We start from the raw sequence: 19,118 nt of genomic DNA on the forward strand, positions 1-19,118 counted from the left end.
CATACTTTGATTTCAGCCCCACCAAGAATCTTGTAACATCTAGTTCCCTTTGCTGTTGCTGAACTTTAATATCTGGAGTGAGGGGATGATAGACATTGAGTTCATTCCTTATATTCTTCATGCAAGCATAGTACTCTTCTAGCGTTTTGTTTCCTTGTTACAAGTCAAAGTACTCCTGATAAAGTTGATATATTCTTGTTGTATTATCTTGTCCAGAATACAACTTCTTAGCATATTCCCATATATCCTTAGCTGTATCAAGAAACATGAAGTTGACACTGATTTTGGGTTCCATACTGTTCCATAGCCAAGTCATGATTTGAGCATCTTCTTGTTGCCAATCATCAAACCCTGGGGAGTCAGCCGATGGTTTCTCATCTTTTATGTGCTTCACTTTCCTCTTTGCCTTGAGAAAAACTTCCACAGATTTAGCCCATGGAACATAGTTCTCCCCATTCAGTTTAATTGAGGTCATTTGTACACCTAGGTAGTCAGAGGAAACCACCACACTAGGTTTCTGATCATTATACCCATCTCCTATTGCTGCCATTGTACTCTTTCATAGTTGCCTCTAACCTGAATTCTCAGCAAGAAGCTGACTGTTGTTATTCAAAAATTTGATGTTCCAACACCTATAGCAACTCCTAAACACAACAGTGGGTACACACGCCTTGTTCTTATTCACACTACTACTGATTTCACAACACCACTGACCACATAGGCATCAATTTAACACTCACTAATCACATGTAAGCCCTCTTACATCCACTCAATAGGGATTGTGCAACATAAGCACCACAACATAGTTAAACCTATTACACCTAGTTTAGACTAGTTTAACAGTTTTAAGAGGGCACTACACACCCACAAAAAAACTCGGCTAGGTCACAGCATTACACCTTACACCACTCGACCACTCACAACAGCCCTAACACCACTCAACAACTCACGACAGCCTCTACACCATTCGGCTACTGCACACACAACCCTTTCTAGGGCAACAATGAACCTAGTTCTCTAGGTTTTGATCGATACTAGTAGCTTCTTGTAGGGTTTCTACCTAGAAATATCAGTAACACAAGAAGAAGAGATAACCGACCTTCCTTTGAGAATATCAACCAACCATTCACTGCTGAAGTCACTTTTCTTGATGAAGAAGGTTATGCACAGCAGAGAGAGACGACCTGTGATGTTTCAGACCTAGGGCGAACCAGTTCTCTCCATAGACTGACTAGAAACGAAGGAGGAGAGTCACGAACACTACTGAGGTGCTTTACCAACTGAAGTAGGTCAGGAGCATGGCTCTGATACCATGTTTCGAATGCTGCTACAGTAGTTCGAACCAGGAAGAGAAGGAAGGAGAAGAGGAAGAAGAAGAGAAGAAGAAGAAGAAGAGAAGAAGAAGAAAGAAAATAAGGGTCTGTCGAAATTTGTTGGATTACTCCTACAGTCAACCCCCTTAATCTTCATTAGATTCTAATGATCTGTACAAAGACAAAAATGCCCTTACTTAAGTGTGGGGCAGAGTGACCTAATAACACTGCCACATAGGCAAGCTACTTAACAAGCATAAGAAGACTCTACCCCTATTCGGCACACTTTAACAACAATAAATGTATATGTATATCAATCTGATTGGAGCTAAGGGCATACATTGTCTAACATTTCTAATTGGACTTAACCCTGAGTATGACATTGCATGACAACATATTCTTTACAGAGACAGTGTAACTCTCTCTCAGGAATATGCCTTTATGTCTAGAGAGGAGAGTAGGAGGAATGTGATGATGAGGAACCAGGCCTTGAGCAATCAGCTATGGTTAGTACAGTGAAGCTTAAGCCGAGTGGAGACAATGGTGGAAATGAACCTGGGAAGGAGGATGAGAAGGATTTGATCTGTGACTACTATAAGAAGTCTAAACATACCAGAGATACCTGCTGGAAGCTTTTCCCACACCTTGTGCCTAGCCAATTCAGAAACAAGGAGGGAAATGTGAATATGGCTGTAATTGGTGACTTATTAGGACCCCCTACTATAGTTTCTCCTGAGTTTATTACAGCAACTTCAGTAAGGGCCGAATTGGAGAGATATGGGCAATTTTTTAACCAGAGGGATACAGTCAGTTCCAACCCATTATCAAGCGAACAAGGGTACAGGTGGATCAGGAGGTGGTCATTCTACTTCTTTTGCACATATAGGTAGTTCACATGCCACTACAAACTATGTTTCCACTATAGGTAAGGAGGGACCTCCTTGGATTATAGACTCGGGAGCCTCAAAACATATAACCAACATTTCCACTATTTTCTCCACATACCACCTCTGCTCTAGTAGAGATAGAGTCTCCATAGCTGATGGATTACATGTTCCCATTGCTGGGAAAGGGTTTGTCAAGATAATCGATACCATTGCCTTACCCTCTGTCCTTTATGTCCCTAGAATGAGTACTAACCTTTATTTGTTAGTAGCTTGACAAAGAATTTGAATTGTTTAGTGATTTTTTCTCTTGGTTATTGTGTTTTGCAAGATTTGGAATCAAAGAGGACGATTGGGAGTGGTCGTGAGGTGAATGGGATCTATCTTCTTGATGCACTTCCTAGTCATTAGAGTCATCATGTCAGCAGGGGTATTGAGTCAGAGTTAGTGGGTCAAATTATGCTTTGGCATAATCAGTTAGGGCATTTGTCTTTTGCTTCTTTGCGTTTCTTGTTTCCGAAGATGTTTGAGTTTGTCAGTTTGTCTAGTTTAGAGTGTGAAGGTTGTCAGCTTGGAAAGCATTGTAGACATTCCTTTAAAGCAAGCAATAAAATATGTTCTTCTGTTTTTTATATTGTTCATACTAATGTGTGGGGGCCATATCATGTTTCCTCTATGGGTGGCATTCAGTATTTTCTTCTGTTTGTGGATGATTATTTTCGATATTCTTGGCTATATTTGATGAGATCCCGTGATGAGGTACCATCTTTGGTTCGATAGTTTCATCGGGTGGTGTTGATGCAGTTTGGGGTACGAGTAAAAGTGTTTAGATCAGACAATGCCAAGGAATATTGTGAAAAAAACTGGCATTATACCTATTGGAGCATGGAGTAATCCATCAAAGCAGTTGTTTATACACTCCACAATAGAATGGCGTAGCAGAAAGGAAGAATAGACATATTGTACAAGTTGCAAGCAAGGTTCAAAGTATTGATATGTATCATTCCGGGACCCCTCCGATACGCACCTATAGTGGGTTTATCGGAGATCTGACCGGTTTAGGGGGTAGAGGAGACCTAAACCGGCCCCCCTGAAACGGTTGCGAGAAAAAAAAATAACAAAAAGGGCTTGAAAATATGTATCGATTGCGTATCGGGCGTATTGATATTTTGAACCTTGGTGGCAAGAAGTATGATGTTGAGCTCTACCGTTCCAGTTCGTTTTTGGGGTGATGCAGTTCTTACAATAGTTTTCTTGATTCATTGGGTGCCTTATCGTGTTCTTGGATATAACACTCCATTTAGCCTTCTTTTTCCTGAGGGGGAGATGCTCCATATTCCTCTAAGGGTGTTTGGGTGTCCATGCTTTGTCCATGTTCTTTGTCCTCATCGCTCAAAGCTGGACCCTAAGGCAAAAAAGTGTCTTCCTTGGGTATGTAGGAAATCAGAAGGGGTATTGTTGCTATGACCCAGTCTCCAAGAGTTGGTATGTTACCATGGATGTCACCTTTACGAAGTCCACATCTTTTTTCGCAAAGGGTTCTTCTCATGGGGAGTGTTTTGGGGAAGGAAGTGAGCAATCTATACCACTTCCGGTTCCAGCCCCTTTGTCCACTCTAGTGTCTGACCCACCTATTTCACCCACTTTACCACCTCCCTTGCGTTCTGTTTCTCAATGTTTTACATGACAACGCCTACGACTGCACAGGGAGGTTGATTACATGGCAGAGGAACCCACGTCACTCCCTATCATCTCATCGGAGATTCTAGGTTCAACTGACACTGACTCATGTATGCCCCTTATTTCCTTTGATGGTTTAGGTCCTATTGATACTACTACCCTTGCTCCTAACCCCATTGCAAATGACCTTGATCTTCCTATTGCACTCAGAAAAGGGAAGAGAAAGGTACTGCTCATTGCATCTCACACTTTCCTATAGTGGATTATCTCCTTCCTATCGAGCCTTTCCTCCCTCGACTCCGTGTCTATACCCAAGGGTGTTAGTGAGGCTCTCTCCAAACCCGAGTGAAAGGCTGCAAAGCAAGAAGAAATGAAGGCTTTGATTATGAACCAGCATGGGAGATTGTGGATCTACTAGAAGGCAAGGAGACAATTGGATGCAGATGGGTTTATACAGTGAAATACAAGGCTGATGGGAGTATAGAAAGGTATAAGGCGGGGCTGGTTGCAAAAGGGTACACTCAGACTTATTGCATAGATTAATTGGAAACTTTTGCACCAGTGGCAAAGATGAGCTCAGTACGGATCATTCTATCACTAGTAGCTACATACTCCTGGCCACTCTTCCAACTTGATGTAAAGAGTTATTTTCTCAATGGCGATTTGCAAGTGGAGGTGTATATGGATCTTCTAGCGAGTTCGGCTTCAATCAGGGCAAAGCCCATTCGGGTAGCTTTTACTGCCTTGCATTGAGAATATCTCCGTATTTTTGTGCTTTATTTCATGGGGAGATATTCCCAATGCAAGGTTACAAAAGGTTGTTAGAATGGTGTGGGCACATATTTGCCCTGATAGAAGCTGATCTCTCTTTCAGTTGGTTTCTACAATATGTGAAAAAAGGAAATGTATGCAGGTTGAAGAAGTCTCTATATGGTTCTAAGCAATCACCCAGAGCTTGGCTTGACAGGTTTAGAAGTGCATTGGTTGTATTTGGTTATACTCAAACTCAATCTGATAACACACTATTTGTGAAGAGGAGGGGGTCATTGGTGTCAGTTTTGAGTGTATGTGGATGACATTGTAGTTACAGGAAATGATCTAAGTGAGATTGATACCTTGAAGAAGAATCTGCACAAAGAGTTTGAAATTAAGTATCTTGGGGAGTTTAAGTACTTTTTGGGCATTGAGGTGGCAAGGTCCAAGCATGGGATCTTCATCTCACAAAGAAAGTATGTTCTGGATCTACTACAAGAGACGGGGAAACTAAGGGCAAAGGTAGCTGATACACCTATTGATCAGAACCACAGATAAATGCTTCAGAAGGTGAACTAGTGAAGGATGTTGGGAGGTATTAGAGATTAATGGGGTGGTTGCTATACCTATGTATGACACAATCAGACATCTCTTATGTAGTGAGTGTGGTGAGTCAATACATGCATGCACCACGAGTTCAGCATTGGAAGGCTATTGACAGGATACTTGCCTATTTGAAGGGACACCCAGGAAGAGGCATATTGTTTGCTGACCATGGACAGTTGAAGTTAGAGGCTTACACAGATGCTGATTGGGTAGGATGTCTAGATGACAGGAAATCTACATCAAGAGTTTGCACTCTTGTTGGAGGTAATCTAGTTTCATGGAAGAGTAAGAAACAGGTAGTTGTGGTAAGGTCAAGTGTAGAAGCTGAATACAGAGCCATGGCACATGGTGTTCCAGAGCTCCTCTGGATCCGTTCCTTGTTAGGGGAGATTGGGATTGAGGCAGAAGAACTTATGATGCTATATTGTGACAATCAAGCAGTAATTAGCATTGCCTACAGCCCAATGCAGCATGATAGGACGAAGCACATCAAAGTGGACAGACATTTTATAAGGGAAAGGGTGACCTTCGGAGAAGTTTGCTTGCCATATGTTGCATCTGACTTGTAGCTTGCTGATATTCTTACAAAAGGTCTTGCAAGAAATAAGTTGGAGCATGATCTATGCGAGTTGGGAATGTGTGACATTTATTCCCAACTTGAGGGGGAGTGTTGAGTTGCGGGCCGATTTTATTTGTTTTTATTTACATAACTTAGTTAGGTAGTTGTTGGGCCTTAGGCCCATTAGTTTATGTTTAAGTTAAGTGTGACTTCTCAGCTTCTTACAAGTAGCTGACTTACTAAGGGCATACTTGTACACTCTTTATTTATGAGTATATTATCTAATGAAAGAGGCGGCCAGATTAGATTTTTGGCTTCTCCTCCATTCTCTTCTCTCTCTCATTTCTTTCTTTCTAGCAGAAACCTTTTCTTCTCTTCTTTCTATTCTTTCTTTTACAGATTTTAAATCAAAACTTTTCTACTGGATGGTCAAATATTCACATTGTGATCTATTAATCTTACTCCCCTAATTTTCAGCTATTAAGGACCCTTAATTGTTACCTATTTCAACTCCTCTCATATCAATCTTTTTCTTTTACTTTTTCTTATTTTTATTTTAAAATCATTTGTTGAAATCCTCTATTGGCTAGATAGGTCAGCTAGTTGGGATCTTATAGCTTATTACAAATGCATTTCGTTTGACAGAATGCTGAGCTCCAGGGCATCACATGGGATCATTAAAAAGCCAAATGTCTTCTAAAGGATTTAACCTGTTTGAACAAGGCAAGGTATGATTTTATACTTTTTTCATTGAGCAATTATATACTTTGGCAATATTCTAAATGACAAAGATAGGTTTCTTTTAATATAATCACGATATTTAAGTAAAGAATAGAGAAGCTTCTGAGGGACTTCCTTTGGGAATTGGGAGAGGGGAAGAAAGATCATTTGGTGAGGTGGGAAAAGGTGATTGAGAAAAAAGAGAGGGTTGGGGATTGGCAATGTGAGCATGAAAAATAAGGCACTACTAAGCAAATTGCTTTGGCATTTCCCTGTGGAAAGTGAGAGATTATGGCATAGAGTGGTGGCTAGTATTCATGGGATATCAAGAAATGGTTGGGATGCAGAATGTTTGCAAAGAGTTACTCTGGCTACACCTTGGAAAGCAATTCAAGGCATCCTTCCTTTTTTCCTCAACCATGTTAGGTATGACTTGGCTTTTGGTAGTAAAATAAGATTCGAGGAAGATGTATGGGTGGGTGATTCCCCTTTGAAAGATGTCTTTCCCTCCCTCTTTGTCCTTTCCAATTTCAAATGTAAACTTGTGGCGGACTTTATTGAACCTCGTCCTTCTTCTGAGTTGAATTGGAATTTAGGGTTCATTAAAAACCTAAGAGAGTTTGAAATCCCTTTGGTGTCTAACTTGTTGAGTGTTCTAGAGTTAGTAACCCTTGTTAATGATGGGAGGGATGCTCAATGGTGGTCCCTTTCCCCTGCTGGGCAGTTTTCTTGTAAATCTCTATTTAGCTCCCTCATTTCTACTTCCTCTCCCCATACTTTCCCTATGAAAGAAATCTGGTGAATTCCTATTCCTCCAAAGGTCAATGCATTTTGTTGGGAAGTGTTCCGTGGGTGCATAAATACTTGTGATTTGTTGTGTTACTACTGTTGCTACAGTAGTCCGAACCAGTAAGGAGAAGAAGAAAGAGAAGGAGAGAAGAAGAAGAGAAGAAGAAGAAGATGAAAGAACTGTCGAACCTGATGGCTAAACCTTATCAGTCGACCTCTTAATAGTGATTAGGCTCTAATTAAATGTACAAGGACTAATCTGCCCCTACTTAAGTATGGGACAGAGAACCTCTAATAAGACTGCCACATAAGCTCATAACTTAACCAAGGTGAGTTGACTAATCTACCCTTATTCGGCTAACTCTAGCACTCCCCATCAAGCTGGAGAATATATGTTATATAATCTTAGCTTGTTACATATATAGTTCACTCTCCCTGAGCTTAAGGCTTTTGTAAACAAATCTGCCCACTGATCACCTGGGCTTACATGTTTTGTGCTTATCTCTCCAGTAAGAACCTTCTCCTTCACAAAGTGGCAATCAATCTCTATGTGCTTTGTTCTCTCATGAAAAACAGAGTTGGATGAGATATGGAGCATAGCTTGATTGTCACAGTACAACTTCATAGGTTTATCCATGTGGAACCCGATTTCTTGTAGGAGATTCCTCAACCACACTAATTCACATGTAGTGTGTGCCATGGCTCTGTACTCGCCTTCAGCACTGCTTCTAGCCACAACCGTCTGCTTTTTACTCTTCCACGTCACAAGATTTCCTCCAAGAAATGTGCAGTAACCTGTAGTAGATCTTCTATCAGACACAGAGCCCGCCCAATCTGCATCCGTGTACCCAACTACTTCAAGTTTTCCTTCTGGTTTATACAATAGCCCACGGCTCAGAGCTCCCTTCTAATATCTTACAATTCTAAGAACTGCATCCCAGTGAGATATACGAGGGTTCTGCATAAATTGGCTCACCACACTGACTGCAAAGGAGATGTCTGGTCTCGTGATAGTCAAATAGTTCAGCTTTCCCACTAGTCGTCTATACCTTCCAGGATCATCAAATATTTCCCCTGTATCACTGCTGATGGTGCGCAATCCGGCCAGTCCTAGCTGTCAACGATTTTGCCTCTGACGGGAGCAACGGGGAGCCTGAAACAGAGAAGATGAGGGAACTCTGGGGGAAACCCGGTGAGATAGCTCCGAAGCTTAAGTTAGTATTCTCTCAAAGGCAAGGTAAAGACCAGATGGCGCAAAGTTTACATACCTTGTTGTTGGGGGTAGGGGGCCTTTTATAACCACTTCGTCCACTCACTCCGAGGCTTCTGTCAGGTCGGGTATGATTACCTCTGTGTTCCTGCCAGTTCGGGTGTCATCCCTTCTGTTGGGATAGAACCGCCACTGCTCCTTGTCGGAGCCGTCTCTGTAACTGGAGATGGCGGTGGCAAGTGGCAGTGGCAGGTGGCCGTTTGGACTGCGGCTATCAAGCGTCAGATCCCAAGTCAGTCAGGTGCGCCGCCCCTAGATACGAACTTCCTTGGTGTTAGGCATGGTACAGTTGTTCAGTTTGGCGTCGTGATGGCGAAGTGCTGGAGTGGTGAGCGAGGTGAAGTCTTGAGTTCGGAGGTGTGTCCCGAACTGCCATAAGGCAGGCTAGTTCGGAGAGGAGTGTCCTGAACTGCCATAGGGCAGACCAGTTCGGGTTACTGTCTTTTGAGTGGCTCGGGGCCCAAGGGAGAGTTCAGGCTCCTAGTAGGGAGTTCGGACTGCGGATAGGGAGTTCGGACTGCTGGTAGGGAGTTCGGACCACTGGTTCCTCCCTTTGGTGCTCTTGCCTTAGGCATGCTGTTTGTGTCGAGCCGTTGCCTTTGCCACGTGTTGCGTAATTACGAGGTCGGGCCGAATCTTCCTTCATCAATTTCCCCCCACTCCTCGTGCCAAGGGTCCTGCCCTGGCGCGGGGAGTTTTGCGAGGTGGTAGGTGGATTTGTCCCATACTTCGGATCTTGATAGCGCGAGGTGCGTTGTTAGGGTTCTTTGGTTTTCTCGAGCGTCCAAAAGGCGGGAGAGCGCCTACCTGCTTACAAATGCTGACAGACATGGTGGCGTGCGCTTATTTCGAATTTCAAAAAAAAGGCGCGCCGTGACAGCGGGTCTTTTCGATGCGCTGCTGCCGTTTGAAAGGCGAGAAGACATGCGCTGGTAGTTCTGTCAGTTACAGAAATACGTGCGTGGCGCATCGTCAGTTTCAGAAAGACATGCGCCGACGCTTTGTTAATTTCAGAAAGACGTGCGCCAATCACGTCTCGGTCTCAGGGGACGTGTGGTCAGCGCGAATGCGGGCCGTCGGATTTGGCCCTGATCTTCACTGTTGGTTCTCGGTTACTATGGGTATAAATAGTAGGGGACCCTAGTCGATTTGTCACTTCTGCGTTTTTCTTCTTGAGCTCGCCTCCAAGTTTCAGCTCGCGTCCAGGCCTTTCAGCTCGCGTCTAGGCTTTTTAGTTCGCCTTCAAGGTTTTTTGCTTGTTCCAGTTTTCGGAGTCTTCAAACCTTTTTTCGGGTGAGTACTTTCCTGGAATCCACCTTTTCTCCTCGATGTCTAGCTTGGATAGCTCAGACGGTTCTTCAAGTGGGTCTGATGTAGGTTCTACGAACCGAGTCGCATCCCTCAATGGCCTTAGTGAACCTGAGGTGGAACTTGAGGACGAGTTTGAACCGGTAGGCCGAGCCGTTTCGGGCAATTTGGCGTCTACCTCTCGTCGAGGTCGGATGCTAGATGGGTTTGGTCCTTCGACCATGACGCCCGAGGGGCTCCAATCTCTTATTATCTCTTACAATTTGCCTGGGGGGTACGCCTATTTCATTCCTTAGGGTAGCTTTCCTTGGGAACACGGTCCTAATGAGATCGTGATATTTCGGGAGCAGCTCGCTGCGGGGCTGCGATTGCCTTTCCTCCCCCTTGTCGAGGTCATAAACCACTTCGTCGTTACCGTTGGCCAGCTTCATCCAAACTCTATTTGTAACTTGGTGGGGACAATCTCCCTTTTTTGCGAATAGGGCTTCCCTTTAGACTTGGAGATATTCTCCTCCATTTTAATGCTCAAGAAACAAGCGGGTCCTTTTCCCGGGAGTAGGCAGGCGTATTACCTGTCTCCTCGCCCGGGTTTTAAGCTTTTGCACGAACTTCCCAACAAGGTCCCGGCGTGGAAGTGGGACTACTCCGGGGTGCGAAGTGCACAAGGGTGGCCTTTTGAGACCGGGTGGGGGGCAGCTGTCCCCTGACTCTGGTGTCACTCTTGATAAAGAGACAGTGAAGGGCCTCTGGCAATGGGCACGGCTAGGGCTAAAATGTCATCAGTACCTAATAGAGGCCAAGCTCATTGCGGCTGGCCTGAGTTCGGGTAGGTTCCTTGCTCAGAGGTTTCTTGTTTTGCTTTGTTCTTTCGTTTTTTTCTGATGCCGAACTCTTTTTTGTAGGTGTGATGGACTCAAAGAGTACTCGCGGTGGGCACCTGTTCCAAGGCATGAAAAGGAGGAAGCGGGTCGCCAAGCGAACTCGCACCGAGCTGCCCCAGGATGTAGAGCCTCAAGTTCTAGACTACACGTCAGAGGATCCGCTAGGGAGCCCGAGGTGGCTCCCTCAATGCAAGAAGCGGCAGGGGCCCCTTATGCCGAGACAACTCACACGGCTGCTCCCGCCTACTCTAGTGCTCTCGCTTACTCTAGGTCCACTCATATGCGAGCTGGGCCCTCGGGCGAGCTCAAGGGGAGTTCAGGAGTGTGCTGTCGCCGAACTACACTCTTCAGAAGAGTAGGGAGGCCACTTTCCCCGAGGAGATCGCGGCGTGGACTGATCTTCCCTTGAACCAGATCACCTGTCGTGTCGCAACTCATGCTATGGTGGTGAGTCAAATTTCTTGTCGGTCCTCTTCGTTTTTATCCTTCTTGCTGTCGTTTTCTTAATCACTTGTTCCTTTTGGTAGGTGAACTCTTCTATTCACGCCTTAGCGGCCCAGGTGGAGAGGAGCTCGAGGCAGGCGCGAGCTGCCGAAGAGGCCCTTTGTGCTGCCGAGGCGACTACTCGAGCTGCTGAGGTTGCTGCTCATGCTGCTGGTGAGGTTGCTCGTGCTGCTATGGCCAGGCAGGCGAGGTCTCGGAGGGATGCCGAGGCCATAGGGGTGGTTGTGAAGCATATGGCGGACCTGAGGTTGGATCTGTAGCATCAAGTCGAAAACCTTCAGGACATAAGGGAGAAAACGCAGATCTTTTCCCAAGGCATTGAAGATGCCAAGAAGAAGACTGTTGATGACTACATCGCCTCGTCGCGCTTTGACGACCTGATGGTGGATTCTTACATAAGGGGATTCAAACTGAGCTGGTGGATGATCCGGAACACGTACCCCAAGCTCGATATTAGTGCCATATCCACTTCGCGTATAACTCAGGAGATGGCCAACGTTGCTGATAGCGAGTTGGATTCCGAGGGCGAGGCAGGACCTTCGGGTGTCGTTGAAGTGCCTTCTGATGAGGACGAAGTAGCTCCGGGCTTGTGAATTTTTTTTTTCAAATGTACTCTTCCTTATCTTGCAATGGAATGGACTTTTCTTTTGGTCAAGTATTGGTTGTTCTCTCCCGAACTGACATTTTTTCCGAACTGATAATATGCCCGATTTGTTTCTTGCCCGGGTTATTGCACTCGCGCGACCTGTTTCGGTGTTTAATACTTAGTCTCTGCTTCGCCTTAGTCTTTTGGCTGACTTTTCTTTGCTTGCTATGCCGAGGTTCCTCCGTTAGCTCGGCATCCTGGCCCTTAGGCTCTTGTAGCGATTTCGTCCACATCGCTTGGCGGTCTATAGGTAGTATCGCCTTAAGTTAACGATGTTCCACGCTCGGGGTACTTGTTTGCCTTCTAAGGTTTTGAGCTCGTATGCCCCTTCGAGCACTCTCTTTACTATGTAGGGCCCTTCCCAATTTGGTCCAAGTTTGCCCACGCCGGGTTTGGGCACCATAATCTTACAGAGAACCAGGTCGCCGACTCGAAAGCTTCGCTTCTTTACTCTGGCGTTGTAGTACCGAGCTACTTGCTGCTGGTAGGCCGTTGTTCGGATGTGCGCGAGGTCTCTTACCTCGTCCAGTAGGTCGAGGTTGGTACGTAACTCGTCTCCGTTTGTCTGATCGTCATATGCTTCTAGTCGCAGTGTAGGTATTTCGATTTTCGTTGGGATTACCGCTTCAGTGCCGTAGGTGAGGTTAAAGGGGGTCTCTCCCGTGGCGGTTTTTTCTGTAGTTCGGTGAGCCCATAGAACACTTGGTAGCTCATCCGCCCACAAACCTTTAGCTCGGTCTAGTCGTGCTTTCAGTCCGCAGAGGATGGCCCTGTTCATTACTTCTGTCTGGCCGTTTGCCTGCGGGTGTGCGACCGATGTGAAGTTCTGACGAATTCCCATATTTTGGCACCATTCTTGGAACTTGATATCCTCGAACTGTTTGCCGTTGTCGGAGATCAGTACCCGAGGTAGCCCGAAGCGACATACAATGTTCTTCCAAAAGAAGTTCTGTATGTTTCGGGCTATAACCGTTGCCAGAGGTTCAGCTTCTATCCATTTTGTGAAGTAATCTACTGCCACCACTAGGAACTTTCTCCCACCTGTTGCTGGGGGGAATGGCCCTAGGAGGTTAATGCCCCATTGCACAAAGGGCCATGGGCTGGTGAGGTATTTGAGGTCGGAAGCAGGCTGATGGTGGATATTGGCGTGCTTCTGACACTTGTCGCATTTTCTGACGAGCTCGATGGCTTCTGCTTTCATCGTTGGCCAGTAGTATCCTTGTCGAAGTACCTTTTGGGCGAGCGCTTTGCTCCCCAGGTGTCCGCCGCACAGTCCTTCATGAGTGTTGCGGAGTACTAGCTCGGCTTCGGCAGGTCGCAAGCAACGCAAGTAGGGGAGCGTGTAGGACCGTCGGTACAACCGTTCGTCTATCATGACGTATTTGGCTGCCTGGCGCTGCACCCTCTTGGCTGCATTGTGGTCCGTAGGGAGGGTTCCATCTAGCAAGAAGCTCGCGAGTGGGTCGATCCAGCTCGGCTCTGCTTCAAGGACGGGAGCGACCTCCTCTGCCCCACCGAGAATGCTAGGCCGAGGTAAGTCCTCTATGTATACGGTTCTCATGGTGTTGTGACTCGTGCTGGCTAATCGGGACAGGGCGTCGGCCTCAGTGTTCTTTGACCTCGGGATTTGCCTGATGAAGTGTGACTGGAAGTTGAGCAGAGCCTCTTTTACTTTCGCTAAGTATGCGATCATGGAGAGCTCGCGTGCTTCATACTCGCCCGTAACCTTTTGCACTAGGTTCAGCCTGGCTATCAATGCCTTGTACTCTGCCTCGTTGTTGGATGCTGCGAACTCAAAGCGTAGTGCGTATTCCAATTTTGTGCCACCCGGGTCGCATAAGACTATTCCAGCTCCGTTGCCCTGCTAGTTTGAGGAGCCATCTACGTGAAGGATCCAAGGCTCCTCATCCCAGTTCGTGCTCGGCCTAACCAGGAGTGATGCCACATTGGCTGCTACTTCACGGGGTTCAGACTCTATTGGCTTGGGAGCTCCGGGTTCACCCGAACTGGGGATCTTGGGATCAACCGGACCAGGGGCTTCGAGGATAAATGTGCACTCGACGATAAAATCTGCTAAGGCTTGGGCCTTAATGGCAGTCCGTGGCTTGTACTGGAGGTCGTACTCGCTAAGCTCGATGGCTCACTTCGTCAGCCGACCGGAAACCTCGGGCTTGAGTAAGACTTGTCTTAGAGGTTTGTCAGTTAAGACGACGACGGTGTGAGCCTGGAAATATGGGCGGAGTTTCCGAGCTGCGATCACCAGTGCATACGCTAGCGTTTCTATCTGCGGGTATCTCATCTCTACTCCCTACAGAATTTTACCAACATAATAGACGGGCCGTTGGACCCGATCTACTTCCTTTATTAGTACCGAATTGACCACCTCGTCGCTTGCCGAGAGATACAATTCTAAGACCTCGCCCTTCTCGGGCCTGGCTAAGGTTAGCACAGTGGCGAGGTAGCTCTTTAGCTCGTCGAGCGCGAGCTGTCAGTCTCGGGTCCATTTGAACCCTTTGCCTTTGATCGCTTTAAAGAAAAGCAGACATCGGTCTGCCGATTTGGACATGAAGCGGCTCAGAGCGGCTATGCGGCCGTTTAGCCTCTGAACCTCTTTTACTTTTCGGGGTGGTCTCATATCTAGGATGGCCTTTATCTTGTCTGGGTTGGCCTCAAGACTGCGCTGGTTGACAATGTACCCTAGGAACTTGCCCGAGGTGACACCGAAGACACACTTGTTTGGATACTGCACCGGTTGACAATGTACCCTAGGAACTTGCCCGAGGTGACACCGAAGACACACTTGTTTGGGTTCAGTCTCATGCTATATTGACGCAGAATTTGGAAGACATAATCTAAGTCTTTTATTAATTCCTGTGAGAACTGCGTTTTGACGACCATGTCGTCTACATAACATTCTATTTTCGTGCCTATTAAGGGCCGAAAAAGCTTATTTACAAGTCTTTGGAAGGTTGCTCCAGCATTCTTTAGTTCGAAGGGCATGACCTTGTAACAGTACAGGCCGAACTCGGTTATGAAGCTGGTTTGTTCCTCATCGGACTGGTCCATCTTGATTTGGTTGTAGCCTGAGTAGGTGTCCAAGAAGCTTAGCAGCTCATGTCCCGAGGTCGCGTCCACTAGGCGGTCAATTCGGGGCAGGGGGAAGCAGTCTTTTGGGCAAGCTCGGTTCAGGTCGGTGTAGTCGACGCACATGCGCCACTTGCCGTTTGCTTTTTTCACCAGCACTGGGTTGGCTACCCAGCTCGGGTAATGAACTTCCCTTATGAAGTCCCTGCGATGAGCTTTTCGACCTCTTCGTCGACCGCCCTCCAGCGCTCCGGGGCTAAGTTGCGTTTCTTCTGTCTAATGGGTCTGACTACAGGGTCAGTGTTAAGTTTGTGAGTTATAAGGCCAGGGTCAATACCAGGCATATCCGTCGCGGACCATGCAAAAATATCTAAATTTTGAAGTAAGAAACTCACCAGTTTAGTTCGTAAAGGCTCCTTGACAGAAGCACCGATCTGTAGCGTTCGAGCCGGATCTGTAACCGAGGTCGGGATCGCGACCGTTTCCTCAGTGGGCGAAGCTCGTTCCTCGCCCTGCTCCGTAGGCCTCTCCAGTTCGAGGTCGTCGGCTGCCTTGGTTTTTTCCTTCAGGGCGGCAACATAACATTTGCGGGACTCAAGCTGGTCGCCCCGCGCTACCCCCACACCGAAGTCCGTGGGGAACTTCATTGCCAGATAGTAGGTGGAGACCACTGCCTGCAGAATATGCGTAATTGGCCGCCTTATTATGGCATTGTATGGGGAGGGGGTCGCGACCACCAGGAAATCGTGGTCGAGTCTGACCGCGCAAGGCCATGTTCCGACTTCCACAGGTACTGTTATCTTTCCCAGGGGCCTGACTTCCTCTTCGCTGAAGCCCACCAGAGGAGTGTTTGCGGGCTTCAACTCGCTTCTCTGCAACTGTAGTTGGTTAAACGCCGATTTGAAGAGGATGTCCGCCGAACTGCCTGAGTCCACAAGTACGCGCCGGACTTCGAAGCCACTGATCCTTAGTTTTATGACGAGCGCGTCATCGTGGGGATAGTGGAAACCTCGCGCGTCGTCTTCCGTGAAAAAGATCGGTTCTTCCGTCATTGGCCTCTTTGGAGGGTTCTGTTCTTCTCGGGTTGCCTCGCGAACTGACATCCGTGCTGCTGCCGAAGTGCAATCTGCTACCACTGAACCACCCACTATAACATGGATGGTTCCCCGAACTGGCCTCTCTTCTGGAGGAGGTAGCTACAAGGCTTCGGCCGGTCTGTTGCTGGATTCGGGGGCATCCTTTCCGTGCTCCCCTTGCCGACCTGTCTTATTATTATTATCATTATGTTGTACAAAATTTCGTAAGTATCCGCGACGGATGAGTCCCTCTATCTCGTCCCGGAGATTATTACACTGTTCGGTACTGTGACTGTGATCTCTATGAAAACTACAATATAGATTTTTATTTCTCTCGTTTGGATTACTCTTTAGGTGAGGTGGCCACTTCACGTAGGGGGCGCCCTTGATCGTCATCAAGATCTCGGTCCACCTTGTGTTTAACGGCGTGTAATCCGTCCGAACTACTAAGGGAGCTTGGGACGGCTGGCTCGGCTTCGCCTCTCGGGACTGGTTTCTTCTGTCGCCTGGATTGGAGGGCTCACCTTCTCTTTTTCTTTTCTCGACCCCGCCTTCGGTTCTTTGGTTGATTTCTTCCTCTATTCTCATGAACTTGTCCGCGAGCTTGAGGAAATCGGCCACGGTTGCGGGCTGGCTGGCTACCATGTGCCATTTGAACTCTTTGTGCGTTACCCCTCTCTTGGCCGCCGTGAGCTGTACGACGGGGTCTAAACGCGGTATCTGCAAGCATGCTTCATTGAACCGCTTGATGTAGCCCCAGATGGACTCTCCTTCCCTCTGGACTACTCCAAAGATGCTTTCCTCGGTCATGAGGCACCGCTTGCTGGTAACGAAGTGTGCGGTGAAGACCTGCACGAACTGGGTCTAGCTTCTTATCGACCCGAGGGCTAGGTTCTGGTACCAGGTGCGGGCCACCCCCCTGAAGGTGGTGGTGAAGGCCACGCACATGCACGACTAACTGGCCCTAGCGAGGTGCATTTGTGACCGGAAAGCGTCGACGTGGTCGTTGGGGTCAAAGGACCCATCATACTTGTCCAAAGATGGAAGTTTGAAGTCTCTGGGCATGGGAACTGCTAGGAGTTTTGAGGCGAGGGGGGAAGGAACTGAGAGAATTGGGACAGTTTTTACCTCGTCCGAGCTTGTCTCTTCCTTGCCTCTGAGCTCGGGTAGGACACAGGTAGCAGTTCGGCGACTTCGTCGGCGCCTTCGTTGAGCGGGCCTAGTGCTGGCGCTGGCGCTGGCGCTGCTGGCGCTGCTGGCCTCCGTGTTGCCGAGCTCGATGGGCCCAAAATGTTGGTCTGCTGCTAGGGCGCTGAACCGGTTCTCCGTGAGTGGGAACTCAGGCTTAGAGCGCCGAGGTGCTGACTTTGTGGGCGAGGTTCCCGACCCACCTGCAAGTTGCGAGGCGGGGGTAATTTTTCTTTGCTTTCGGCCTGGGGATGAGGCCTGGCTATTAGGGGGGTTCTAGAGTCGAGAAGCTTTTCCTCGGTGAGAGCGTCCACCTTGAGGGGAGGCCTTAACTGGCTTCGGAACAGGGTGCCGGGGGGGAAGTAGTGACTGGTTTAGGGGTAGCTAAGTGAACTGCTGCTGATAATGGTGTTGGGAGAGGTGGTGTAGTACCTGGTGCTGTTGGAGTTGATGCTGCTGGAATTGTTGCATTTGGGCTTGCATTGCCCGCATGCATTGCATTAAGTCGTCCAGCTGGTTCTGGCGGGTCGCTAGTGGGACAGCAGTTGGTTCAGCGAAGGTTGTTTTGATAGGGAGTGGAAGAGGGGTGTTCAAGGTAGGAAGGTTCAAGGGTGCCGCTGCTTGTGGCGCATTCAAGCTGGGGATCCCATCCACTGAAAGAGGGATGGTGAACTGCCCGATGCACACCACGGGAACTTGGAGTTGCTCCCCGGTGGTGGTCGTTTCTGTGCCACGTCCGGCATTGTTGGAGGAAGCCATGGGTGTTGGAGTTTTTTGGAAGAAGAGTAGGTAAGAGAAGTAAGAGAGATTTAGAGGGAGGCTTTTAGAAGCGTTCCCACAGACGGCGCCAATTGATGGTGCGCAATCCGGCCGGTCCTAGCTGTCAACGATTTTGCCTCTGACGGGAGCAACGGGGAGCCTGAAATGGAGAAGATGAGGGAACTCCGGGGGGAACCCGGTGAGATAGCTCTGAAGCTCAAGTTAGTATTCTCTCAAAGGCAAGGTAAAGATCGGATGGCGCAAAGTTCACATACCTTGATGTTGGGGTTAGGGGGCCTTTTATAACCACTTCACGCACTCACTCCGAGGCTTCTGTCAGGTCGGGTATGATTACCTCTGTGTTCCTGCCAGTTTGGGTGTCATTCCTTCTGTTGGGACAAAACCGCCACTGCTCCTTGTCGGAGCCATCTCTGTAACTGGAGATGGCGGTGGCAGGTGGCCGTTTGGAGTGCGGCTGTCAAGCGTCAAATCCCAAGTCAATCAGGTGCGCCGCCCCTGGATACGAACTTCCTTGGTGTCAGGCATGGTACGGTTGTTCAGTTTGGCGTCGTGATGGCGAAGTGCTGGAGTGGTGAGCGAGGTGAAGTCTTGATTTCGGAAGTGTGTCCCGAACTGCCATAAGGCAGGCCAGTTCGGAGAGGAGTGTCCCGAACTGCCATAGGGTAGGCCAGTTCGGGTTATTGTCTTTTGAGTGGCTCGGGGCCCAAGGGAGAGTTCGGGCTCCTAGTAGGGAGTTCGGACTGCTGGTAGGGAGTTCGGACCATTGGTTCCTCCCTTTGGTGCTCTTGCCTTGGGCGCACTGTTTGTGCCGTGCTGTTGCCTTTGCCACATGTTGCGTAATTACGAGGTCGGGTGAAATCTTCCTTCATCAACTGCTCAACTTAACATTTGGTTCCATAGGAGTCTCAGCCGGTTTTGCACCTAACAGTCCTGTTTCGTCCAATAGATCGAGAACATATTTTCTTTGTCACAGGTTTACACCTTGTCTTGATCTAGCAACTTCTATACCCAAGAAATACTTCAATGTCCCAAGGTCTTTTGTTTGAAAATGATTTTGCAGAAAGACCTTGAGTTTGT

The 19,118-nt window shown here is 47.8% G+C and overlaps 1 protein-coding gene across 7 annotated transcripts in view; it reads left to right on the plus strand.

Annotated features, from left to right (window-relative positions):
- The window catches only part of LOC148861312 (protein FAR1-RELATED SEQUENCE 5-like), a 102,160-nt gene that overhangs the window by 32,570 nt on the left and 50,472 nt on the right, over positions 1 to 19,118 (plus strand). For 5 of the 7 annotated variants that reach the window (XR_016113102.1, XR_016113101.1, XR_016113097.1 and 2 more), the window contains one exon: positions 6,441 to 6,523. The exons of the other annotated variants lie outside the window; for them this stretch is intronic. The gene's annotated coding sequence lies outside the window, so the exon portion shown is untranslated. The remainder of the gene's footprint in view (positions 1 to 6,440; positions 6,524 to 19,118) is intronic. 7 annotated transcript variants of the gene reach the window in all.

This window comes from Nelumbo lutea, chromosome 4 (genome assembly GCF_056320005.1).
Source record: "Nelumbo lutea isolate HS-2025 chromosome 4, American lotus-T2T, whole genome shotgun sequence".
In the NCBI taxonomy this organism is placed as follows: Eukaryota; Viridiplantae; Streptophyta; class Magnoliopsida; order Proteales; family Nelumbonaceae; genus Nelumbo; species Nelumbo lutea.